The sequence below is a fragment of the Narcine bancroftii genome, chromosome 5 (genome assembly GCF_036971445.1).
Source record: "Narcine bancroftii isolate sNarBan1 chromosome 5, sNarBan1.hap1, whole genome shotgun sequence".
NCBI lineage: Eukaryota > Metazoa > Chordata > Chondrichthyes > Torpediniformes > Narcinidae > Narcine > Narcine bancroftii.
Genome location: NC_091473.1, coordinates 142,050,025 through 142,076,719, shown reverse-complemented (window position 1 = coordinate 142,076,719; position 26,695 = coordinate 142,050,025). Strand labels below are relative to the sequence as shown.

Genomic DNA, 26,695 nt, shown 5'->3' with positions numbered 1-26,695 from the left:
CAGCTACCCCAATTCTGGTGCCACGGCGATCACGTCGGACAATCAGGCCTCCCGACCATTACAGCCCGTGAACACTGCATGCTACACCCCTCCATTTTTTTTATTCTTCGCTTTTTCCCTTTCTTTCCTTTTTACTCACCCCAGGGTCAGTTCCTAAGGAAGGGGTGAATGCAATAGTATATGTTGAATGTTTAGTGGGTAGGGAGGGGAGTGGGAAGGAGGGAGGGAAGGGAGGGGGGGAAAGGGGAGAAACTGACACTGTGTATATTCAAGAGGGAAATGTTTGTGTGTATTTTGGTTAATATGGTTCATAGTGTGAAAAATGTAAAAAATGTTTTAAAAAATGTGATAGTACAGGATACTATCACCAATGTACATATTTGTATATATTTACACATAGTGATTGGCTGAGAGCTGTAGTCGCGCCCACTGGCAGGTCATAAAGTGCTGGTCCTTACCAGACTCAGGTCAATCTGGACTGGTCGACCTCGATGTAATGCGCTCCAGTCTTTTGCTAATAAAAGCCTAACGAGTCTTTGAGTCATTCGACACACTACAATGGGTTTAGCTTGGGATGCTGACATCAGCTAAATTGAGTTTTGTGGAGAGACCAGAAAGTCTTCTCTTTGAAGACTACTACATTTAGAATGTAACGTGCATGAAATTCTTGAACTTTTGCCTACTGTAAGGCAGACAGAGCGTCGCCACTTTGTCCAGTGCCCCTCCAAGTGCTGACCAGGTCTGGGAAGATTTAACATTGATGCTTGGCTTTAAGTGAAGGAGGCCTAGAATATCACTAATCAGAGAGCATTGATTGAAGAGATGTGGGGAAATTAGAGGAATTTCCTCTAATGTTACAACTTGTCATGGGTGCACAATTTGAAGGTGTGGGATGGGTACAGAGCTGCGACCCCCGCCCCCACCCCCCAGTACTTATGGGAAAGCAAATCTGATTGGAATCTGGGATATTGGAGAACTACAAGGTTCTTTGATTAAGATTACTGAAACAGTATCATGGTGGTGGAAAAAGTCGTGAAATTTTTTTGAAAAGCCACCCTGTTCAACATGGAAGTTTGTTCATTTCTAAATGATTGTGTAAACATTGTGTGTTCAACTGCTAATCTATCCAGTGCTCTCTTGATGACTGGGTATACAGGATGAGTGTCCTTGTTTTGTTCATGTTATATATGTAGCATTAATTCATTCATTTCAAGGTTAGTTATATGGCAACTGTTTATCAGTCAGTTCTGTGCTAAACAATAATACTGTCTAATGTTTACTTTTGGTGCTGATAAATTGTTCTCAATATTTGCTGTCAGGGTCACTTGTCCCTGGTTACATGAGATCTTGGTTTAAAGCCAATTAGTGTGTTATCTCCTGAAGAACCCTTCACTCCTGAAGAAGGGCTCAGGCTCTCTCTACTTGCAGCTTGTGGATGCTGTGTGACCTGCTGAGTTTCTCCAGCAGCTTTGTGCTCTGCACTAGATCCTAGCATCTGCAGACTCTCTCATGCACCTGGTTTGGTACCTGGCTTGATGCCCCAATCTATTGAATGTTGTGACGTTAGCTGTGATGTTGAATGAGAAAAAGAATTTGTCGTGAACTCATCCTGAAATTTGTTGTTTTGTAGCAGCATTGCAGTGCAAATTTTGCCATAAAGTTGCATTTAAAAAAAAAATTAGTGCAAAAAAATAAGAGAAAGTGAAGTTGTGGTCTGTGGTTCATTGTCCATTCAGAAATCTGATGGCAGAGGGGAAGAAGCTGTTCTTGTGCTGCTGGACGGGCGTTCAGCTTGGACGCACTAGATGTTGGGTTCAAAACCCATTCCAGAGTTCTGAGCATGGGCTAACTCTGAATGCCATTACTGTGCTTCAGATACAATTAAACTGAGGCTCCATCTGCCATTATAGGTGAATTCAAAGCGGCACGGTTAGTGCGACGCTGTTACAGTGCCAGCAATCGCGCAGGTTCAAGTCTCGCGCTATCTGTAAGGAGTTTGTATGTTTTCCCTCTATCTGCGTGGGTGTTTCTCAGGGGCTATGGTTTCCTCCCACCCTTCAAAACATACTAGGGTAAATGGGCTGAACGGGCCTGTGGACTGAAAGGGCCTTTTACCGTGCTGTGTCTCTAAAATTCACTCTGAGGGAATGCAGGGAATTTATTTTTAAGCCATATAATCCATAGCAAGTTACTTGGTCATTCTTGAGTTCCTGTTTCTTGAGCCACGCCCTATATCAGCTCATTCCTGCACTTTAATGCCTTTACAGAAATGAGAGTCGTCCATTCAAGACCAGAGTGGGCATTAGTGAGCTGACCTCTGTTGATTGGTGGGTTGCAATACCCTGGTAGCTTTCAGGTGTGCTGCCTGTGTCAGCCCATTTCCATAACTTGCCAAATTTGTTGTTTCATTTCGTAGTAGTTGGAGTTGTAGAATTGTTCAGCATCAAATGGGCCCTTTGGCCCATGTCCACTTCCTTTCTTCTTCATCAAGCGCTTTTCAACTCTGCTGTTGACTAGAGAACCAGATGCCCACTGATCACGCCAAAGGCCACGATTCAGCTATTCACAGTCTTCGGTTGTAGGATCAGTTGGTTGGTTAGGAAGTGCTTGGAGGAACTGTTAACACTAATAACTTGTCATACATGTTGTAAAATATACAAGGGTTCTAAAATTCTTGCTTGCTGTAGCCAAACAGATTTTGCAATAGAAAAACTATAGTTCAGTTCGTTTACTATTACCAGAGAATATCAATACGATACACAAGATCAATAAATCGAGCAAAAAAAAAAAGACTTGCAGTGGTATAGACCGTCCTTTTTTTTTGCTGTCCATGATTAGTGGACGCCAACCCCTGCCATTCTTCAGATGTCTTCTTGTATTTTGCTTTTTCCTTGAAGAAGGGCTCAGGATCAAAATGTCGGTAATATAATCTTCACCTCCTGTGAACGTTGCGAGACCGGCTGAGTTCCTCCAGTATTTTGGTGTGTTTTTACTACAATCACCGTGTCAGCAGACTTTTGTGTTGCACGTGATTAGTGGACCAAAGGGAGCTTTGAGAGTCTGATAACTGTTGGAATTGAATTATTCTTGAACCTAAAGGTGCTGGTTTTCAGGCTTCCATAGCTTCTGCCTGAAAGCAGCAGTGAGAAGGGGTTGTAACCAGGGTGATGGGAGTCCTTAATGATGTTGGGCACCTTCTTGCACAGCTCCTCGCATAGATTTCTTCATTGGATGGGAGGTTAGAGCCTGTGAGGGACCCAGCTACGCTTGCTACTTTCTGTGTTCCTGAGCACTTGACTAACCAAAGCTGGTTATGATACAACCAGCTGGAATACTTTCCACAGTGCACCAGGTTTAATAGAGTATCTGGCGACATGTCAAACCTTCTCAGACTCCTTGGAAAGTAAAGGCGTTGGTGTGTCTTCTACACAGTTGCCTCGATGTGCTGGCTCCAGAGAAGGTCATCTGAAATCCCAGGAGCTTAATTTCCCATCGACAGCTGCATGGTCCCTCAGCCACCTTTCCCCAATATCAACAGTGAACTTCAGTGCCCAGGGACACAGAAGGTTGTGGAAAGTGGCAAACCTAGTCAGGTCCACCCATGCACTGAAAACTTTTCTGATATACTGCCGCAAGATGGCTGCCAACATCCTAAAGGACAGCCATCATCCTGGTCACAGAGTCTTCTTACTGCTCCCTTCAAGCAGAAGATATAGAAACCTGAAGTCCAGCACTTCCTGGTTCAAGAGCAGTTTTTATAACCAAGGAAATTATAGGCTGGTGAGCCTGACATTAGTAGTAGGTAAATTACTGGAAAGTGTTCTAAGAATCTCAAGTATTTGATGTACAAGTATTTGGATAGCCAAGGACTGATTAGGGATCGTCAACATGGCTTTGTTTAACCATATTTAACCAGTCTGATAGAGTTTTTTGAGGTAAAGTTGAAGAAGGAAAGGTTGAGGATGTAGTCTACATGGACTTTAGTAAGGTCTTTGACAAAATCCCAAATGGGAGGTTAGTCAGGAAGGTTCAGAGGCTCAGTATTCATGGTGAGGTAGCAAACTGGATCTGACATTGGCTGTACAGGAGAAGCCAGCGAGTGGTGATGGATGGTTGCTTCTCAGACTGGAAGCCTGTGATTAGTGGTGTGTCTCAGGGATCAGTGCTGGGACCATTGTGGTTTATCATCTATATCAATGATCTGATGGTGATGTGGGAAATTGGATCAGCAAGTTTGCAAATGAAACAAAAATTGGATGCGTGTTCAGTGAGTAAGGTTTTCAAAGCTTGCAGAGAGATCTGGATCAGCTATGAAATTGGCAGCTGGAATTTAATGCAGACAGGTGTGAGGTGTTGCATTTTGGAAGGACAAACCAAAAAGGTCATACCCGGTAAGTGGTAGGGGACTGAGGAGAGCAGTAGAACAGAGGGATCTGGGAATATAGATTCATAGTTCCCTGAAAATTAAAACAGGTAGGTAGGTAAAGAGAATTTTTATCGTATTTGCCTTCATGAATCAAAGTACTGAGTATCAGAGTTGAGATGTTGGGTTAGTCATATGTGTTCTATGTACCACCTTAAATTGTAATTAACAATGCCTTGCACAAAATGAAGAATCATTGATCAAACTAAGAATGGAATACCAATCCTCATCTGAGAATGTTATATTGAGATCACGCTCTCAATCATTTTTTAATCCCAGTCATTGAGGCTGATCTTAAATCACTATAAATACGGCGGGCAGCAACCTCCTTTGAAGAAGACCGCAGAGCCCACCTCACTGACAAAAGACAAAGGAGGAAAAACCCAACACCCAACCCCAACCAACCAATAACAGTGCAACCGCTGCAACCGTGTCTGCCTGTCCCGCATCGGACTTGTCAGCCACAAATGAGCCTGAAGCTGACGTGGACATTACCCCTCCATAAATCTTCGCCCGCGAAGCCAAGCCAAAGAAAAGAAATATGTTATAAATACGTGATATTAGTCCACTGTGAACAAACTGTAAGTCAAAAAATATATCAAGAATATTTGAATCTGCAATTTGAGAAAAGTCCTGTCATTTAGACTGAACAAAATGCCTAACTTGTAAATATCTAAAAAAAATGTCTGTTAGAGAGATTAAATTTAACTGACAATTATTTAATAAAGGTGAAGTTATCTCGAATAAATAAATCTTTATAACTTTGAATGCCTAATCTTTACCATTCTTTAAAATCTGAAACGGCGGGTTGGGAAAGATGGTTATCTATAATAGGACTAGCCAGAGAAAGACTGTTATAACTAAAAAAAATTCCTAAATTGAGCCCATATTCTCAACCTATATCTCATTATCGAATTATGTGTCAGTTTAGAAAGGGAAAGGGTAAAACAGAACCTAAAATTGCCAATGTAGATGATTTCCTAGAAAAATTCAGTTCCATTTCTACCCAAAAAGGGCGACTTACTAATTTATTAAATTTTAATCATAAAAGTGAACTGTGTTATATTAATCACCCAATAATAGAATTGAAAATTTGGAAGTGACAGGCCCCTGTTCCTTACAGTTTTCTGAAGATGGGCTTTATTTAAACGTGGCTGTTTTCCCTGCCATATATATATGAGGTTAGTGAGGAAGGTTCAATCATTAGGTATGAATATGGAAGTAGTAAAATGGATTCAACAGTGGCTGGATGGGGGATGCCGGAGAATGGTGGTGGGGTTAGAGGCTGGTGGCTAGTGGTGTGCCTCAAGGATCTGTACTGGATCCATTGTTGTTTGTAATGTACGTTAATGATCTAGATGATGGAGTGGTAAATTGGATTAGAATGTATGCAGATGATACTAAAATAGGTGGTGATGGACAGTGAGGAAGGTTTCCAAATCTTGCAGAGAGATTTGGGCAAGTTAGAAGAGTGGGCTGAAAGTTGGCTAATGGAGTTTAATGCTGACAAGTGTGAGGTGCTCTATTTTTGGTAGGACTAATCAAAATAGGACATACATGGTGAATGGTAGGACATTAAAGAATGCAATTGAACAGAGAGATCGAAGAATAATGGTGCACAGTTCCCTAAAAATGGTATCTCTGATGGAATTCCCTATGACTCTAAAGGGTTTCGACTGAACTACTGTTTCAAAGTTAGCAGTCCAGCCCTAGTTGTCCCTCAGGAAGAGGGAGGTTACTGCGGTGCTGAGGCGAGTGCTGTCCTGCCACCCCACCGCGAAATTCATGGTTCTCTTACGGGTTCTGCACCACGATGGGACATACCTCCACGAGATCCCGCTGTAAACGCCCGGCATGTAATGATGACAGGTGGTGAAATAGATTCCTTGAAGAAACCCCAGTAGCTGCAAGTGATAGAAGCCAATCCTAGGATTTGAGGCAGCCTGGTAAGGGGGTCAGGCTGTTCACACCCAGATCTGTGTGCAGGCATGATAGCCTTAGATGTCAGGTCTGTTGGATGGGGCTTGGGGGTGTTGAGGCATGGCAGCCTCAGAGGAGTTCTGGGAGAATCACTCCTGTTTTTCGGTGGCAGAGACTCGCCCTGGGAAAGATCCACAACTTGTTTGGAGATCCGGGTGGACCAGGAAAACTCCCGCCGTTGTGAATCCGTATTCCATCTCTGGTCGTCCAACAATGTTGATGATCTGTGTCTCTAGGTGACAGGGATTCGGAGTTACAGAGGGCCACACCGGTTGGATATCCAGGAACCATAAACTCCCACTGTTGTTGAGTCCCTGCTTTATAAATGACACTCCAACAGCATAAGTAAGGCACTTTTGTTGATCGAGTCATAGGAACATAGGAAGTAGGAACAGGAGTAGGCCAAAAATGGCCCATCGAGCCTGCTCCGCCATTCAATACGATCATGGCTGATCTAATTTATGACCTAACTCCACCTACCTGCCTTCTCCCCCATATCCCCTAATTCCTCTATCATGTAAAAATTTATCTAACCGAATTTTAAATAAGTTGTGAGTCTCATCTGACGGATGAGATCAAAGCCAGCCCGGGCCCATGTGGTTTTCTAGAGTAGGTTAGGTAACATCATGGACTGTGGAGAAGTTACCGATCCATTCGGGAATTGACAGCAGTAGACGTGACACTTAAAACCACGAAAGATGTGTATTGAAAGCAACATAGTGTTCTAAGAAGGCCTTTATAAATCAGGGCATAGAGTGTAAGAGTTGGGAATTCAATAGTGAATTGAAGGATTTGGGGATAAAAATTGGTAAGGCTTGAAAAAATTACAAAAATGTAGGTAGAATGTTCATTTTAATCGAATTAATCGATTAAAGTAAGACTTTAATCTGATTAAGTAATACTAAGGATATTTTTTATAAGCTCTTTATAACTTTTTTGTGATTGTAATTCCTAAATATTGGAATTGGTCTTTCACTATTTTAAATGGAAAATTAGGAAAGTTCACTCTTGTCCAAATTTACTTCATAACCTGAAAATTGCCCAAATTGAGTGAGCAATAATTAAAAGATTTGGTATAGAAATTCTCGTTTTTACGCAGATATTGACCCACTATGTGAAAAGTACAAAATTTTTGAACCTCATTGATTCGTATGTTTTGGGAGTGTCCCAAATTACGAAGATTTGCAGATTAAAATAGACCCATGCCCTTTAATGGCCTTGTTTGGTTTTACTCATGAACCGGATATACTTGTGTCTGCATCTCAAGAGAAAGTTATAGCTTTCAGCACATTGATAGCCAGACGAGCAGTTTTAATGAAATGGAAAGATGAATCTGCACTGACTCGTGCAACAGTGGTTACAGGATGTAATGACATATCTATGTTTAGAATTAAAGAAAATAAGTTTCAGTTTGAAAAGATATGGGGCCCATTCAAACAACACTATCACAATTGCCAGTCTTAGGTAATTTGGATGCTCCATTTTCATATTATTTTCAGTCCTATTAAGTAACCTTGATTAGAGGGAGGGGGTTAGATTCGTTGTAGTTTTAAGATGTTTTTTTCTTTTTCTGTTTTTTAAAGATAAATTGATCATTAGGATTGTCCTAGATCTTAACAATGATATTATACCAAAATATGGCGTGTTGGTCTAATGTAACTCAGGTAGTTTATATTCGGAATCATTTTAACAAATAATGTCAAATTAACAATTATGGATGAATTTTATTGTAAAGTGCATTTATATTAATTATATGATATGGATAAGTTATGATATTCCTTTGTTACATTAGTGGAACTTATATATAGGATTTTAATGTTAAACTCAATACAAATATTTTAAAAGAAAAGAAAGGGATGTTAGGTTAAAGTTGTATAAAATATTAATGAGGCCAGATTTGGAGCACTGTGTCCAGTTCTGGTCGCCTAACTACAGGAATGATATCAATAAGATAGAAAGAGTGCAGGGAAGATTTACTAGGATGTTGCCTGGACTTCAGGAACAGAGTTACAGGGAAAGGTTAAATAGGTTAGGACTTTATACCCTGGAGTGTAGAAGAATGAGGGGAGATTTGATAGAGGTATTTAAAATTTTGAGGGGTTTGGATAAAGTGGATAGAGTAAATGTAGGTAAGTGAGATACAAACCAGATGACATGGGTTAAAGGTGAAAGGGGGAACTTCACACAGAGAGTGGTGGGGGTGTGGAATGAGCTTCCAGCTGAAGTGGTAAATGCAGGCTCAATTTTAACACTTAAGCAGCATTTGGAGAGGTACATGGAGGGGAGGGGTATGGAGGGCCATGGACTGGGTGCAGTTCAGTGGGATTAGGCAGAAAATTAGTTTGGCACAGACTAGAAGGGCCAAAGGGCCTGTTTCTGTGCTGTAATGTTCTATAGTTCCATCAGGCTCTTGAACCTCTCCATTCTTCCCTAACCATAAACTTCTCTGGGACCACCAAAGATCAGTCTGCACCATTGAAATACCACTTTTTGTTGCAGCACCGGCAAGTATGAATATTTATTTGTCTATCCTTTGGTATTTATTATCGCTTTCTGTCTTGCGGCACATAGTGGTAGTTTTTTTGTACAGTATTCTTGTATCTTGTATGGCTGCATTTGTACTATGTATCTGATGAACTTGTATGCTATCACCTGTGGACTACAAAGAAAATACATTTTAGCATTATTTAAAATGAATTACAAAGGTTTCTATACATGGGTAAATTCCGTTTCTCTGATATACAAATGTTTCCTGGTGTTAACTGCATAACCAAAAGTAGCATCTGTGAAATAATGCAGGAAATGATTTGGCCAAGTAATGAGTTTCAGGGTGAGGAAACTGAATTCACTGCCTTCCCTTTGTTATACAGTGAAACAGAAAGTGCTGTAACACTCACGGGTCGGGCATTCTCTGTGACAAGTGAAACTGGTTTAGTATCCGGTCACCGGCACTCCAGTGGATGATGATGCTCTGCAGCATTCAGATTTCCAGGATCTGGCGTTTGTAAAAAAAATTTCTATATTTTATTTATCATCCGACTGTACAAAGAAAAGCTGACGAAATGGTGTTCTCCGTTCCTCGGTGCAAAAACACATAAATGTACAGACAGGCATAAAACGCATACAAACCAAACATATCCACGTGTCCCCATGCACATCCAGTGCCCTGTTGCCCTCGCGCCCATCGTCATGAATGCTTCACGAGGCTAGTCATGAGGCACATCAAGCTCCTGCTGCCCCCGTCACTAGAACCCCTGCAGTTTGCGTACAGACCCAACCACTCAACAGATGATGCCATCACCACCGCCTTCCATCTAGCCCTCCCCCACCTGGATAATAAGGACTCGTATGTTCGAATGCTGTTTATTGACCAGATCGGAATTCAACCCCAGTACCTGACAGGGAAGTCGAGCCTGCTGGGTCTAAACACCTCCCTCTGCGGTTGGATTCATGACTTCCTGTTAGGGAGACCTCAGACAGTCCGGATCGGTAGCAGCACCTCCAAGATCATCACACAGAGCATGGGGGAACATCAAGTCTGCATGCTTAGTCCACACTGCTGACCCACGACTGTGCAGCTAAACACAGCTCGAACCACATCATCAAGTTTGCTGACGACACGGCCGCGGTGGGCCTGATCAGTGAGAATGAGGAATACACGTACAGAGATGAGGTGCAGCCGCTAATGGACTGGAACAGAGTAAAAAAAACAAAAGAGATGGTTATTGACATCCGGGCATGCTCCCTTGACCATTGACAGCTCCGTTGTTGAGGTCGTCAAGGGTGTCAAGTTCCTTGGAGTGCACTTCACAGAAAACACCAGCTCTATAGCCAAGAAAGCCCAGCAGCGCCTCTACTTCCAGTAAAGGCTGAGGGAAGTTCATCTCCCACTCTCCATCTGCTCCACATTCTATAGATGTATCGAGAGCATCCTGTGCCACTGCATCACCACCTGGTTTAGAAGCTGAACCTCCTCGGACCGCAAGACCCTGGAGAGGATAGTGAAGTCAGCGGGAAAGATCATTGGGGCTCCCTTCCTCCCTTCCTACAACCCTTGATGTAGGCAAAAGGCAATAAACATTATGAAGGACTCCACACACCCCTCTCACGTAAACTGTTCTCCCTTCTGCTCTCGCGTCCAGATTGGGAAACAGTTTTTCCCCCCCCCCCCCAAGCCATTAGACTCCTGAATTCCCAGAACATATGTGGATAGCGTATCATGAACTTTTACTGTAAAAATTTTCATATTTTAAATCTGTTTAACTTCTATTCTAATGTTTTTTATGCTCCTTGGTCCAGGAGAAACACTATTTTGTCTTTACCGTGCGAGCATGGTATGAACAATAAATAAAGGTGACTTGATATACAGTGTCTACTTTTTTTTCTTTAATTGCCCCTGTTCTCTAGTTTTCAATTTGTAAACCACCAATTCATATATAATTAAAGTGCATGTTCCAGACTTTATTGAAGGTTATTGATATACATTTTTGTTTGACAATGTAGAAACTATGGCACTTTTTGTGTATAGTCCCTTCATTTCAGGGCACCATAATGTTTGGGACATGTCACTTCACCGGTGTTTGTGAGTACTCTGGTATGTTTAATTGCTTAATCAGTGCAGGTAGAAGAGAGCTAGACTTGCTTCTAAGCTTTTGATCTCCAGTCTGTACTTGCTATTTTACAACATGAAGACCAGAGTTGTGCCAAAAAGTCAAAGGAAAAAAAATGAGACTGAAAATCAAGAATAAAATGGTGAGAGACATTGCCCAAACCTTAGGATTACCAAATCTACAGTTTGGAACATTATTAAGAAGAAAGCGTACTGGCAAGCTCAATAGTCGCAAAGGGACTGGTATTTCAAGGAAGATCTCCACTGATAATGACAGAAGAATTCTCATCATAATGTACGACCGACTGATCAGAATCACTCTTCAAGCGGCAGGTGTGGGTGTGTCGATGACTGTTGTCCACGGAAGACTTCATGAACAGAAAAACAGAGGCCCCACTGCAAGATGCAAACCACTAGTTAGCCACAGAAAGGATGGCCAGATTACATTTGGCCAAGAAGTATTTAAAAGACCCTGCAAATTCTGGGAAAAGGTCATATGGACAGATGAGACCATGATTAACCCACCACAGAGTGATGGCAAGACCAAAGCATGGAGGCATAAAAGAACAGCCTATGATCCAAAGCATACCACTTTTGCCATGGTTTGCATCTTGCAGTAAAGCCTCAGTCTTCCTGTTCATGAAGTGTTCTGTGGACAATAGTCACTGACAGATCCACCCCTCCTCCTATCAGACGTGCGTTTTGGGATTTTTCTTCATTGTGATGAGAATTCTTCTGACATCAGCAATGGAGGTCTTCCTTGGACTACCAGTTCTTTTGCGATTGCTGTGTTCATGAGCACACTCTTCCTTCTTATTGATGATCCAAACAGTTGGTTTTGGTTATCCTAAGGTTTGGGTGATGTCTCTTCTTTTTCAGCCTTATAATGACTTTCGTTGGCACAATTCTGGACCTCGTGTTGAAAAATGGCAACTGCAGACTCCAAAGGTGATCAAAAGCTTAGAAGCAAGTTGAACTCTCTTATACCTGCGCCAATGAAGCAATTAAACATACCTGAATACCACAGACACCCGTGAAGCCAAATGGGGGAACAATGTATAAACAAATGCTGTAATTTCTATATGGTCAAGCCAAAAGGTGTACAAATAACCTTTAATATGTGTACTTTAATTACATGTGAATTGTTTGAATACAAATTGAAAACTGGAGCATTGGGGCAATGTCTTTGTCCCAAACATTCAAATGTTATAATAACTAAGTATTATTCAATAGTTGAGTTATGGGGGGTTTGTATGAGTAGTTTGTCATCATTCAGCAGACTCACTGGCCGTGGGAAGAAGCTGCTTCTCAGCCGTAGTATTTTTGGCTCTGATACTCCTGAATCTCTTGCCCAGCATGAGTAACTGAAAGATTGCTACTTGCGAGTTGTTACTGATTTTGTGAGGAGCCCTCTTTAGACAACAATCCTGGTAAAATCACACTGGTGGTGGAGGGGGGGGGTGGTGGAAATGGAGACCCCTGTGATCCTCTGCCATTCTTGTGGTCCTGTAGATTGACCTCTGATCTGATGCACTGGAGCAACTGTACCACACTGTGATGCAGCCGGCCAAAGCATTCTCGATAGAGCTTCTGTAGAAAGTTGAACGAATGGTGGCCAGTCTTCTCAGGAGTTGCCAGCTGTTGTTGCCCCTTCCTGACAAGTGAAGAGATGTGTGTTGTAAGGTAAAACATCATGAGATGGGAATGTGTAAGGAGTTACCCTGTACAGGGCTGTAACAAGATGTGAATGCATCCTTGTACTTACAAGATAAGAGAGACATTGATGGATTGAGAGGCAGGAAGCTAGCAGGGAAAGGATAGCAACAGTTTTAGTCATTGGACAAGTAATGATATGATGATGTTCTAAGCACGTATCCAAGGGTATAAAAAATCACCATTTTGCTGATAACGGCAGAATGCATTCTCTGACTAACATTGTTAGTCGCAAGTGTTACAATCCGGTAATAAAGAACAAAGAACCCTGATTTCGACTCAGTCTGGTGTTTGTCTCACTCATTCATGAACAAAGCAGACCTAACAGTGTCCAGGAAAGGTCACTTATTAAGTGGATTCCCAGGCACTTGGTGTTCTCTGCTCTCTCTATTGCTAAGCTATTAATGTGTATTTAGGTGGTAGTTCCTGGTTCTCCCCCTGAAGTTCACAATCATCTCCTTTGTCTTGTCCACATCGAGACTCGCACCATTTGTCAAGGTACTCTACCTCTCCTATGTAGCGCGGCTCATCGTTGTTGCTGACGAGGCCATCGACTGTCGTGCCATCTGCAAACGTGATGAGTCTGTTGGAGCTGGATCTGGCGACGCCGTCGAGGGTCGGTAGCGTGAACAGGAGTGGGCTGAGCACACAGCCCTGAGGTGCACAAGTGCTCAGCGTGATGGTGCTCAATGTTCTGATACAGACCCGGACAGATTCCATAGGGAAGTCCAAAATCCAGTTTACAGAGAGGGGTGTTGGGTCCCAGCGAAGACAACTTCTCCACCAGCCTCTGGATTCTGATCATATTAAATGCCGAGCTGAAATTGATGAACAGCAGCCTGGCGAACGAGGCATTGTTCTCCAGGTCAGATCAGTCTAGGTTAAATTAGTAATGTGGCTCTACTTAATATCTATATATAGTGGAAAAGGCAAGATGACATTTACTTTTTAGTGAGAGGTGATGATGGCAAACTTGCCTTCTCCTGCTCCACAACCTTTTGTGCATTGGCAAGTTACCACTGATTTGCGGCTTGCTGCAGGGTATGTTGTTTTTGCTTCTGCGTTGTGCCTGGAAACTGGATCAAAGCTTTCAGTTGTCCAAAGCCTCCAGTGAACCAAGTGTTCCAAATGACTAAATATTTACAACACAGATAAGACCGGAGAGCTGAACATCTTTCACTTTCATATTGATATTTTGAAACCTTGTCTTCTATTTCTTTTTTTTCTCTCGCCCTGGTCACAGAACCTGGAACCAGTTTGAACAGGGCTGTCCGCACCTTTCATGAAGCATTTGCCCATTTCCAAGTGGCTGGTGCAACTCCCCGAGTACTTGAAGCTCTTTGATGACAGAGTGGAGGTGAGTGACAGGCTTGACTTTTTATACATTTAAATAAAAAAGCAATCTCTAAACAGGGCAGTAAACCTTCAACAAACAGCAAATCAAATCTCTCTCAGCATGAGGTAGTGGGAGAAAGTTTGGCTGATATTTCACTAACCCAGCCCACCAAAGTTGAAATTACTTGCGACCCTTGACCTGAGCACTTGTGAGCAAATAGCCCAACAGGTGTTCAACAGAAATAGGCCCTGAGTTCAGGGAGAGACAATAGGATGAGGAAGGTCTTATCAATGCCTTTCTGGAAGTAACTTCACTATTTTGCTCGCAGAACTCCTTGGAAACTCATTCCAGTTACCACATTTTCTATCAGCTGTGCACCTAGTGACTGAAATCTCTGTGTGAGCCAAGAAATGGGAATTGGTTCTGTGTCAGCTAATGAATCAATTGGATGCTATTTAAATCAAGTGCATATATTAATATATTTATCAATGGCAACTGATTTCATTTCATGAGTGAAAATTGGCTTCAACCAAACAGAAATGACATCTAGTCAGAGAGTAAGAGACTATACAGACTGAAAATTGGAACACTTTTTAGGATTGTGCAAAATTAATACATTTGTTTTGCAAAACTTTATTTGAAGTTTTGAGTTTAAATCCTCTGATAAAATAGCACTTCTGCTGATGGTATCAATTGTAGGGTACCTGTCTCCATGTTGGGATCTATTATCAATGTGGTGTTAATCACCTCTTCCCATCCAACCTTCTTGATCCCCTTCCATCCTACCTCATGAAGGACCCTGGCCACAATCTCTTCTCGCTGCAACCTTTGGGAAGAAGATACAGAAGCCCAAGGTCCTGAACAGTTTTCACCCTAACCATAAACTACTCCAGGAAGAGCAAAAGATCTGTCAGCACTACTGAAATGCCACTTTATTCATCTTTTTATATTTATGATCTCTTTCTGTGTGGGCATATTGTACTGTTGAAGTTGGAGCAAGTAAGAATTTTAGTGCATTTGCACTTGTGCACGTGACAATAAACTCTCATCTCATTATGCCCTACCTTCATCTAAATCATCCCCACATCAGTGAGAGGTGTTGGAAGCTAACTGTACCTTTTTAAAGAACTGCAACAGGTTGCATTTATGTGGCACTTTTAAATAGTAAAAAAAAATCCCAAGACTTTGAGAAACAGCAACTGTTGTGAAGAAGGGAGGAGATATTAGGAGGGTTGATCGCAAACTTTAAGGACGGTTTAAGAGCTTGAGTTAGCGGATGGGATCTTTTGAAACGTGGGGATGGGAGCATCAACAAAGGGGGTAATTCTGCCTGGCCCATATGATAAATAAGCTTAGAATTGTATGTGATTTCCCCATAATCCTTAATTTCCCAATTTTTCCAAATTCTATCTATCTGTGTGAATTCCACAGATTCACTACTCCCTGATGGCGGGGGGGGGGGGGGGGGGGTGTGGGGAAGCAGCATTTCCTCAATTCTGACTTAACTCTACTTCCCCCAAATCTTGAGACTATTCACACACAGTTCTGGCCTCACCTGGCAGTGGAAAAAACTTCACAACTATTACTTTCAGATACATTTATATAGGAGAGTTAATGCACTCGAGAAGAAAGTGCTGCAGGGATATTCAAAACTCAGCATGAAATATTACCTCACTAATCAGCGGGCGAAGAACAGCACAGCTTCTGTACGCCTAAAGAGCTCTCGATGAAGAGAAGGCTGAGTCTTCGACCAAATTTGTTTTCTATATTTGAAGCCGTTGAGTGAAAAAATGTACATCACATTCGAGAGAGAATGAATGTTCACTTTCCGTGGAATTACAATTTGACCGCTGCTTGGGGGGTGGGGGGAGGGATCGCGGTAAATGTGCACAGAGACATCAAGTATTCAGTGGGAACTGGGGATAGAATTTAAAGCTCTTCAGGTGAAACAACTGATCCCTTGCCAGAAATTAATTAAGAAACACAGAAGCTGGATTTGCAGGAATCCTGAGCAAAGGGATTTCTGGTGGAACTTGGCAATCCAGACAACATCCAAGGATAGAAATGACCAGCCAATGTTTTGGGACCGAACTCTTTATCAAGACCAAGATAAAAAGGTGAAATGACATGTATAAAGGAGCCCTGAGCTGATAAAGGACAGAAGGTGGGGGAGGAAGAGAGATGAGTAGAGGGAGAAATCTTTGGGGGAGGGGTGGAAAAAAGTTGAGGAAACATTCCCTGATGAAGTTGGATCCAGAGCACTGGTGTCACTCGGAGTGGGGGGGTTGGGGGGGGGGGGGGCGGGGGGTGAGGGGTGGGTGGTGTGGACTGCACTAGGTGACACCAAAATGACTGTCTATATTAATAAAAAATTTGTGCAGTGTTTCAGCTGAAATTTATTATTTTGTTTATAAAAATATCCCTGTAGTCAGTTATAACAACAAAACTAATTTTCGTAAGTCCAGATTGCATGCATCAATATACCTACAAGGCTAAAATTTACTTTTTGAACCTTCTCACATGCTCCAGTCAGAGCTTCATTCCCCCCACCCATCTCCGCTCACACCGCCAGCCCGGATATAAAAGGAACTACAGACCTGTTTCTTCTACGCTTGGTACACTTGGTCCATGAGTTGGTTGTCCATGGGTGACACCAACCCAACCCAAGTTATGCTGTTGATCCAGAGCAGGGTACAAGTGATGAGTTTAAAACCCCCGAAGAAGAGTTCAAATCCAGAACACAGACCAAAACATTGCAACTTGCTCATGAAGGTACAGCAAAGATCGGAGCTTTCAATTGAATCTGTTTATTAATATTGGCAGAGTGTATTCTTATTGTAACATTAATCAAAAACTGTTGCTCATTACGAATCCATGTGATTTGCCTGCTTGGCAACAAGGTAATGTTGTCACAGGCTGGAACATTCAGTTTCCACTCCTTGATTAAAGGTGAGCGAATTTTGCTGTCTTGCAAAGCTCGTACAGTAAAAATGCAAAAATCCACTCTCCCAGTGATTGGAAATTCCCAATTCTTGGCCCTGTTTCCATGCTCACTTCAAACATACCAGCTTCCCTGCAAAGTTTATTATATTTATTGTGTAACAATTTCAAAAAAAGAATTAAAATGTGTTGGAATATTAATCAGAATAAAATTCAGTAGTCGGAAAACAAACTGCTAGCATGTCAGATGAAGCATTTTACTGTAGAGCATGTACATGCAGGAAGGCACTGTTATACGCGCATGAATTCAAGATTTCTTTATTGTGTAAAAATACAGAAAATGTAATATTACACAATTCTCTATTGCCTCCCGTAAGGCAGCCATACAGACCCCCATTCGATCAAAACCTTCCATATAATCAGGACCTTCGGGAGCCCTTCTTTCCCCCAGCAACCTGTTCTGATCCCTGGTTCCCATGAGCCAGTCTCCAGCAGCCCGCAGCCTGTCTGGGTCCTTCAGCTGCAAGTTACCAACAGCCCACAGCCTGTGTGGGTCCTTCAGCTGCTGAACTGCTCGCTGGTCCACTGCCTTGGTCCCCCTTCCTGCAGAGTCATCTCCTCTGCTTCTCCTTCTCAATGTGGGGGGGGGGGTGGTGTTCTCCCATTTCTGATGCTTTGTGCCGGTCTGCTGCTTCCCCCGGGTCCCCTCTGCACTGCTGTTTCGGGCACAAACCCTGCAGTTGCAGGATTTTATTTAAGAACACCATCAGCTCCTTTAAAGCCTGTTCGGAGCCATCGACATGAAGGCACTGTCTATGAGAACTTGAAGTAAGTGTGAGGGTGGAGAAAATGTGGGTTTGAGCAGCAAATGATCACGTGGTCTTTATAACAAAGAAGAAATGTATCAGAATCTCAATTTGGGGTCAAATAGGATGTTTCCAATTGTGAAGTGTGAGATGATGAATGGGAAGATGGATGGAATTGATGGCTGGAGAATGGTCTTTGACAGGAGAAAGGACTATGCTTTTGATCTAGACAATATTTAGCTGGAGGATATTTGAACCTCCTATTCAACACCAGATGTTTGACAAACAAAATGACAACATGGAGACTGCAGAAGGATTAGGGAAGACAGTGACAAGGTTACCTGTGTTCTTGTATCAGGTAACCAGTATCTGAAAGTGAAGTTGCCAGGAGGCATAGCGATAAGTTACTGAGTTGGTCAATCCACCCTTCAACAAGGGCTGAATTTCCATGTGGATTGTCTATTTAGATGGTGTGGTCTTGTGAAAATCTGTTTTTCCATATTACTGTGAGGTGGGGCAAGGAGAAAATGTCACCACTTCTGTCTGCCTTGGGGTTTTTTTGGCGAGGCAACAAATTTTCTGTTGATTTTGTACATCATGTTCAGTCACTGCCCAACTCGGGAGTCAGCGGCCTCAATCAGCATTTTGAGATCCTTGCAGTTCATGGCATTGTGCTATAAATGAAGTTTGGGAAATATTGATGTTCTTATACCCCGAGTCGCTAAGCAAACCTGCAGTGTAGAAGTCAAATCATGTGGAAAATTTCAGAAGTCGTGAAATTCAGTATTTTGCAGCAGCGTCGTGGAACAAATATTCATTTAAACCACTTTTGCAAAGAAAAAGTTTGAAAACCGTTGTTTTAATTGTACCTAATTGACTCGTTATGTGCAGGGTTTCAGAACTCCAAAGGAAATGGGCTAGTGACAATTTTTCTCAAGCAAAATATTTCAGTAAGAATTGGGTCCAGAGCAGGGGTCCTCAACCTGTTTTCCCCACTCACATACCTCCTTAAGAAATCCCTTACTAATCACAGAACACCAATGGCATAGGGATTACTTAAGGTGGTATGTGAGTGGAAAGAAAAAGGTTGAGAACCACTGTTCTAGATTTAGACACCTTACAGTGGGAAAAGGTCACAGACATTCTATGTTTCTCCTAATTTTGGACCCTTTCATTATGTTTCCTTGAGCCGCCTTCACTTCAGGGAATACAGACCCATCTTATCCATTCCCTCCTGATAACTGAAGCCCTCCAATCCAAGAAATCACTTCCTTCCTGTAGTGGGGTGACCTAAGTTGCACAGTAGTCTTCATTGCATTTGAGCACAGGAGCTAGGATATCTACTGTTGTACAGGGCTTGATGAGACCACACCAAGTAGAGAGGTGGCTTTGCTCTACTTGCCAAAAAATCTATGCTGGTCATTGGGGAGAGTGTAAATAAGGTTTGTCTGGGTAGTGGAGAGATGGGATTGGCTGCCTGATTTATCTTGACAAGTTTCTCTATCCTAAATGTCTTGCTCCCTATCCTAACACTATTGCAATATCCCACCCCTCCCCACCATTCTCCTTGCATCCAACTTGTCGACCCCTTTGGAATTTTGCATATTTCCAAAGAATCTCGATCAATCTTTTTTTTCTTTCTCTCTTCCTGGGATCAGCAAGGAGAACGTTTCCCCTGGCTTGTTGAGTGCTCGAACCAGGAGTCAGTGTCAAGATGTGGACATTTAAACAGAGAAGGTGGTGAATGACAAGTCTCTGGATGTATTTAAGTAGGTTTTCTTTTTAGACATAAATGAGCGAACATGGTATTGTAGGAGAGAGTCATGATGAATGGCAGAGAATGTTCAAAGGACTGAATGGCCTCTCCTCACTTCTATTTGGGATCAGTAGGTTGCACAACCGTAGGCACTTTTACACAGCCACTGAACAGTGGAAAATATCTGCTCCGGTGTAAAAGTATCAGGATGGAATTTTTTATGTAAATTCCATCCAGTAATTTTTCCACTTGTGCCCCTACACATTTTTACAGAGTGGCTGCAGTGTAAATTGACTGTAGCCACTCCATAAGAAACAGGCCTATTGAATATGACGTTCCCCCTCCGACAAACTCTGCAACACAGGAAGGCTGTGTAAAAGTGCCCCTGTGTAAACAACTACACCCGGACACAGCAGAGGTAAGAATGCTAATTTTTTAATAGGATAATTCTGAAGTTTCTGGGTAAAAATGCTAATTGACAGGGAAAATCCAGCCATCCCTAGCCCATGACTCACCTTTGCAGGTTTTGTTTGTTCTTTTTGTTGAGCAGCCAGGAAAGGCTCACAACCTGATGAGTCCTTTGTCCAGACAATTGCTAATTGGCAGCAATTGAAATTGAGGATTACAGAGGACCTTGTATATTCTTCACTTCTACCTCGCATTCCTTGCAAGTCCTCATGGTGCAATCGTGGGCAAATCTTAAAAACACGCAACTTATTGAGGGCAAATATCTTTCTTCTTTGGCTTGGCTTCGCGGACGAAGATTTATGGAGGGGGTAAAAAGTCCACGTCAGCTGCAGGCTCGTTTGTGGCTGACCAGTCCGATGCGGGACAGGCAGACACGATTGCAGCGGTTGCAAGGGAAAATTGGTTGGTTGGGGTTGGGTGTTGGGTTTTTCCTCCTTTGCCTTTTGTCAGTGAGGTGGGCTCTGCGGTCTTCTTCAAAGGAGGCTGCTGCCCGCCAAACTGTGAGGCGCCAAGATGCACGGTTTGAGGCGTTATCAGCCCACTGGCGGTGGTCAATGTGGCAGGCACCAAGAGATTTCTTTAGGCAGTCCTTGTACCTTTTCTTTGGTGCACCTCTGTCACGGTGGCCAGTGGAGAGCTCGCCATATAATACGATCTTGGGAAGGCGATGGTCCTCCATTCTGGAGACGTGACCCATCCAGCGCAGCTGGATCTTCAGCAGCGTGGACTCGATGCTGTCGACCTCTGCCATCTCGAGTACCTCGACGTTAGGGGTGTGAGCGCTCCAATGGATGTTGAGGATGGAGCGGAGACAACGCTGGTGGAAGCGTTCTAGGAGCCGTAGGTGGTGCCGGTAGAGGACCCATGATTCGGAGCCGAACAGGAGTGTGGGTATGACAACGGCTCTGTATACGCTTATCTTTGTGAGGTTTTTCAGTTGGTTGTTTTTCCAGACTCTTTTGTGTAGTCTTCCAAAGGCGCTATTTGCCTTGGCGAGTCTGTTGTCTATCTCATTGTCGATCCTTGCATCTGATGAAATGGTGCAGCCGAGATAGGTAAACTGGTTGACCGTTTTGAGTTTTGTGTGCCCGATGGAGATGTGGGGGGGCTGGTAGTCATGGTGGGGAGCTGGCTGATGGAGGACCTCAGTTTTCTTCAGGCTGACTTCCAGGCCAAACATTTTGGCAGTTTCCGCAAAGCAGGACGTCAAGCGCTGAAGAGCTGGCTCTGAATGGGCAACTAAAGCGGCATCATCTGCAAAGAGTAGTTCACGGACAAGTTTCTCTTGTGTCTTGGTGTGAGCTTGCAGGCGCCTCAGATTGAAGAGACTGCCATCCGTGCGGTACCGGATGTAAACAGCGTCTTCATTGTTGGGGTCTTTCATGGCTTGGTTCAGCATCATGCTGAAGAAGATTGAAAAGAGGGTTGGTGCGAGAACACAGCCTTGCTTCACGCCATTGTTAATGGAGAAGGGTTCAGAGAGCTCATTGCTGTATCTGACCCGACCTTGTTGGTTTTCGTGCAGTTGGATAATCATGTTGAGGAACTTTGTAAAGGACTCTACATCACCTTTGTTGACCTCACCAAAGCCTTCGACACCGTGAGCAGGAAAGGGCTTTGGCAAATACTAGAGCGCATCGGATGTCCCCCAAAGTTCCTCCACATGATTATCCAACTGAGGGCAAATATACAAATGACAAAATTAACCCTGCTGGAACTGCTAATGCTGGAACACCCTCCCGAAGAGTATAGAAGGGGTATTCCCTCACCTCTGGGTCAACAGTGGCTCAAGAAGGCAGCTCACTGTCACCTTGAACAATTAGGGAATAGGCAATTAAATGCAGGAATTATGCACTCTATTAACAAGCAGCATGTGGTACAATGTCCCCAATTACTAATTCCTTTGAGAATATTCTATCGCTATCTGTAGCAGTGCGAGAAAAGCTACTCCCCTATCTACTGGAGGCGCAAGAAATTTAATATCCTAGTTCAGAATTGTGCAAATATAATATTTAATCAGTAACTTTATTATGAATATCATCCCTTGCTACTTACCGCAGTGGGAATTTGATACCCTAATTGCTGAAGCTCTTGGGATTTTATTCTCTTTAGTACATCTATTAGGAACATTGCTAACCCCACCAGAAATATGATCCCCTGATTAGAGTGCCCTGTGAACTTAATGAGATAATTATTTACTGAACGAGAAGCATCACCCCCCCCCCCCCCCCAAATTAGTAACTACACTGCAAATGTGCAATTTAATTACTGAGGCATGATCTCAACAGAAAAATCTTTGTATGAATTAACTGGAATTTAGAAGAAAGAGAGGTGAACTTGAAGCTGAAAATTATGAAAGGCGTAGATTAAATTATTTAAAATTTACACATACAGCATGGTAACAGGCCCTTCTGACCCACAAGCTTGTGCTGTCCAAATGAACCTACAACCCCTTGTACATATTTAAAGGGGGTAGGTAAGTTGTTTCCTTCAGTAGGTAGGGGACAAAGCCTCAAGATTCAGGGCAGTAAATTTAGGACAGAGCTGAGGAGGAACTGCTTTTCCCAGAGGGTGGTGTATCTATGGAATTCTCTGCCCATTGAAGCAGTAGAAATATTTAAGACATGGTTTGGCAGATTATTACATAGTCGGAGAATTAAGGCATGTGGGGTAAAAAGGCAGGAAGGTGGAGGTGAGCTTATCATCCAATCAGTCATGACCTTATTGAAAGACAGAGCAGGCTCGATGTTCTTATGTTCTTAAAGCTATTTATACCAGTAAGATAATTCTGGATTGATTAACAATAGCAAACAAAAAATACTCAGCAGTAACTGCACTTAAAATATCACACTTGAAATTAATTGAACTGGGCAATTTTTTTGCAATGGATGCTATAATAGAATTGATTTGGTGTTTGTTTATTCTGCATCTCCTGCTGTTACAGGTAGTGACACAGCTGGTGAGATGGGCAGTCCAATGAAAGGAGTGCACCTTGATTAAAAGCAATGGTTATGCAAGCACCCTGACAGATGTTAACCTTCCTATATTCAATTTTCCCCACCTCCTAAATATTCAGAGAAGTAACTTTTAATTTGAAGTTGTAATCTAGATAGAACTGGATAGTTGTGTGATTCATTATCACTAACTTTATTAGTTCAATTTAGACATGCAGCACAGTAAAGGGCCCCTCTGGCTCATGCCACCCAAATACCCCAGTTGACCTCCAACCCCCATATTTTTTGAAAGGAGGGTGGAAACTGGAACACACACAGACATGGGGAGAAAGTGCAAACTCCTTTCAGACAGCGTGGGATTCGAGCCCAGGTCGCTGGCACTGTAATGGCATTGCTATAACCGCTATGCAAACCATGAACTATGCAAATCCTTGAAGGGATTTTCATTACCTCCCTAATTTCTTCAATTACTGTCACCATTCCTTTCCAAAATCATGGTCATTCAGTTCCATGGGCACTGAGTTAAACAGGAAAGTCTGCAGATGCTGGGGGTCGAGTGCATTTCCCCACTGTTCTGGAGAAACTCAGCAGGTCACACAGCATCCGTAGGAAGAGTAACCAACGTTTCAGGCCTTGGTCCTTCAGGTATAAGCAAAAGCCTGAGTAAAAAGGAGGGGGTGGGTGGTTGTGGAGAGGAGGGAGGAAGGGGTTGGGGAGGAGCACATCTTTTACCTGTTAGCCTGCGCTCCATCCTCTTCCTCCCTCCTCCCCTCACCTTTTTATTCGGGTGCCTGGCTGTTTTACACTTGATGAAGGGCACAGGCCCGAAATGTTGGTTGTTTACATCCTATGGATGCTGCATGACCTGCTGAGTTTATCCAGCATGTTTCTGCCCTGCACTGAGGTCCTTGTGTTGTGCTGCTTGACAAACCACAGAACCTGATAATGTCGGCCTGCTTCACCGTTGTCACAGCCAAACCTCTCCCTACTGTTGTGCTCGCAGTCTGTTCATCATCAATGATGAGGTGTAGAAAGCCAGAGTTCCCTTCTGTGTGCCAAAAGCACCCATGGCAGCTGTTGCCATGTACTCGATCAACTGATGTAGACTCGCAAATCCACAGATTAGAAGTGTTGTGGGCAACAAAGAAGGTTTTCAAAGCTTGCAGAGGGATCCGGACCAACTGAGAAAATGGGCTGAAAAATAGCAGATGGAATTTAATGTAGACAAGTGAGAGGTGCTGCATTTTGAAAAGACAAACCAAGAAAGGACATACACAGTAAATGGTAGGGCACTGAGGAGTGTGGTGGAACAGAGGGATCTGGGAATACAGATACATAATTCCCAGAAAGTGGTGTCACAGATGGATAGGGTTGGGAAGAGAACTTTTGGCATTTGGCCTTCATAAATCAAAGTGTTGAGTACAGGAGTTGGGATGTTATGTTAAAGTTGTATAAGACAATGGAGAGGACAAATTTGGAGTATTGTGTGCAGTCTTGGTCACCTAACTACAGGAAGGATATCAATAAGATAGAAAGAGTGAAGAGAAGATTTACTAGGATGTTGCCCGGACTTCAGGAACTGAGTTACAGGGAAAGGTTAAACTAGTTTGGACTTTATTCCCTGGACTGAAGAAGAATGAGGGGAGATTTGATTGAGGTATGTAAACTTATGAGGGGGATAGACAGACTAAGTGTTGATAGGCTTTTTACTTCTGAGGGTAGATTAGATACAAGCCAGAGGAAATGGATTAAGAGTGAAAGGGGAAAAGTTTAGGGGGAACACGAGGGAGAACTTGTTCACACAGAGAGTGGTGGGAGTGTGGTACGAGGTTCCAGCTGAAGTGGTAAATGTGGGCTCAATTTTAACATTTAAGAGGAATCTGGACAGGTACATGGATGGGAGAGGTATAGAGGGCTATGGACTGGGTGCAGGTTGTAGAGCGAATAAAAGCTCTCACAACTGGAGGGAGGACAAATGCTTTTATTAGCTTATAACTATGGGTAGGGTCTTCGGAAGGGTTCTGGGTTTAGGCGGGAAACCAGGGTTATATGTGAGCAGATGGAAGCGGAGCCAGGAGATGGGGCCAGCCATCAGCCCAACACATGACCAGTGAATCCCAGTTCACTGCATTCACCCCTTCCTGGAGAATTTAGGGTCTGGGAATGGAGACAGAGAACATGGGTTCAGAAAAAAAAGGTTTAAAAATATAGTTATTTACAAATTTACAAATTTAAGAGGTCTGGGGGTCTGGAGATCCTGGTGGACTACCAGGGGGCCTTGGACTCCTTGGGTCTCCTAGTCCCCTTGTGAAGGAGGAGAGGCAGGCTGGGTCTCCAGCTCAACAGTAGAGGGGGGATGCAGTTTCCTCCTGAACCAGATCCACTGAGGCCCTGACTGGGGATGATGAGAATGAGCTCCGTGGCTCCCAGGGCACTTGAGGCAATGGATCTTATTTCAAAATTGAATAGGAGTTCATGAGGAGTAGCGTTGGTCGTGGTACATAGCAACCAGATGGAATGGAGCACCATAGGGAGGACTTCCTGCCAGCGTGAGTCTGGAAGGTCTTTTGATTTCCGGGCCATTTTGACAGTCTTCTAGACCCTGGCATTTTCCTTTTCAACCTGCCCATTCCCCTGGGGGTTGTAGCTAGTCGTCCTGCTGGATGCCCCTTGCCAGCAGGTACTGACATAGCTCATCACTCATAAAGGATGAGCGCCGTTCACTATTCACTGGGATACCTGAACAGGGTGAAAATGGAGTCTAGGGCCTTTATGACTGACAAAGTGGACGTGTCTGGACATGGAATGGCGAACGGGAAGCGGGAATACTCATCAATGACAGAGAGGAAGAAGGTGTTCCCATTCGTGGAGGGGAGAGGTCCCTTAAAATCAACACTGAGCCGTTTGAAAGGCCTGGATGACTTGATCAGGTGCGCCTTTGCGGGGTGGTAGAAGTGCTGGTTGCACTCTGCGCAGACCTGGCAAAACCTGGTAACTTCCCTGACGTCTTCCATGGAGTCGGGCAGATTACGCACCTTGACAAAATGAGTCATGCGGGTGACCCCTGGATGGCAGAGCTCATTATGCAGAGACCACAGGTGGCCTGTGTGTACAGAGGCACAGCTTCCTCTGGATAAGGTCATTAAGGGTTCCTGGCTGATAGACAATGTCATAATTGTACTTGGAGAGGTCAATCCTCCACCTAGCAATCTTGCCATTTTTGATTTTTCCCCTCTTGACATTATTAAACATGAATGCGACCGAGCGCTGGTCAGTGAGGAGCGTAAATTTCCTACCAACCAGGTATTGTCTCCAGTGCCTTACGGCCTCTACAATGGCTTAAGCTTCTTTTTCCACTGATGGGTTCTGGAGCTTGTGGCCTTGTAATGTCAAGGGAAAAAAAATGCAACTAACCTGCCCGCCTGGTTGAGAGTAGCGGCCAGGGCTATGTCTGAGGCGTTGCTTTCCACTTGAAAAGGTACATTCTCATCCACCGCATGCATGGTGGCTTTTGGAATGTGGTTCCGGAGGTAGTTAAAAGCCGTTTGGGCTTCAGCTGAGAGGGGGAAATTAGTGCCTTTTAAGAGAGGGCGAACCTTATTAGCATATTGAGGGAACCACTGGGCATAATAATGAGAAAAACCCCAGGCATCTCCTCAAAACTTTTGTGGTCCTGGGAATGGGGAGCTCTAACAGGGGACACATCCTAT

The 26,695-nt window shown here is 43.4% G+C and overlaps 1 protein-coding gene across 4 annotated transcripts in view; it reads left to right on the top strand.

Moving 5' to 3' along the window:
* bcar3 (BCAR3 adaptor protein, NSP family member) overlaps positions 1–26,695 on the top strand; it is a 191,784-nt gene that overhangs the window by 23,019 nt on the left and 142,070 nt on the right. For 2 of the 4 annotated variants that reach the window (XM_069939280.1, XM_069939278.1), the window contains one exon: positions 13,969–14,082. The exons of the other annotated variants lie outside the window; for them this stretch is intronic. The gene's annotated coding sequence lies outside the window, so the exon portion shown is untranslated. The remainder of the gene's footprint in view (positions 1–13,968; positions 14,083–26,695) is intronic. 4 annotated transcript variants of the gene reach the window in all.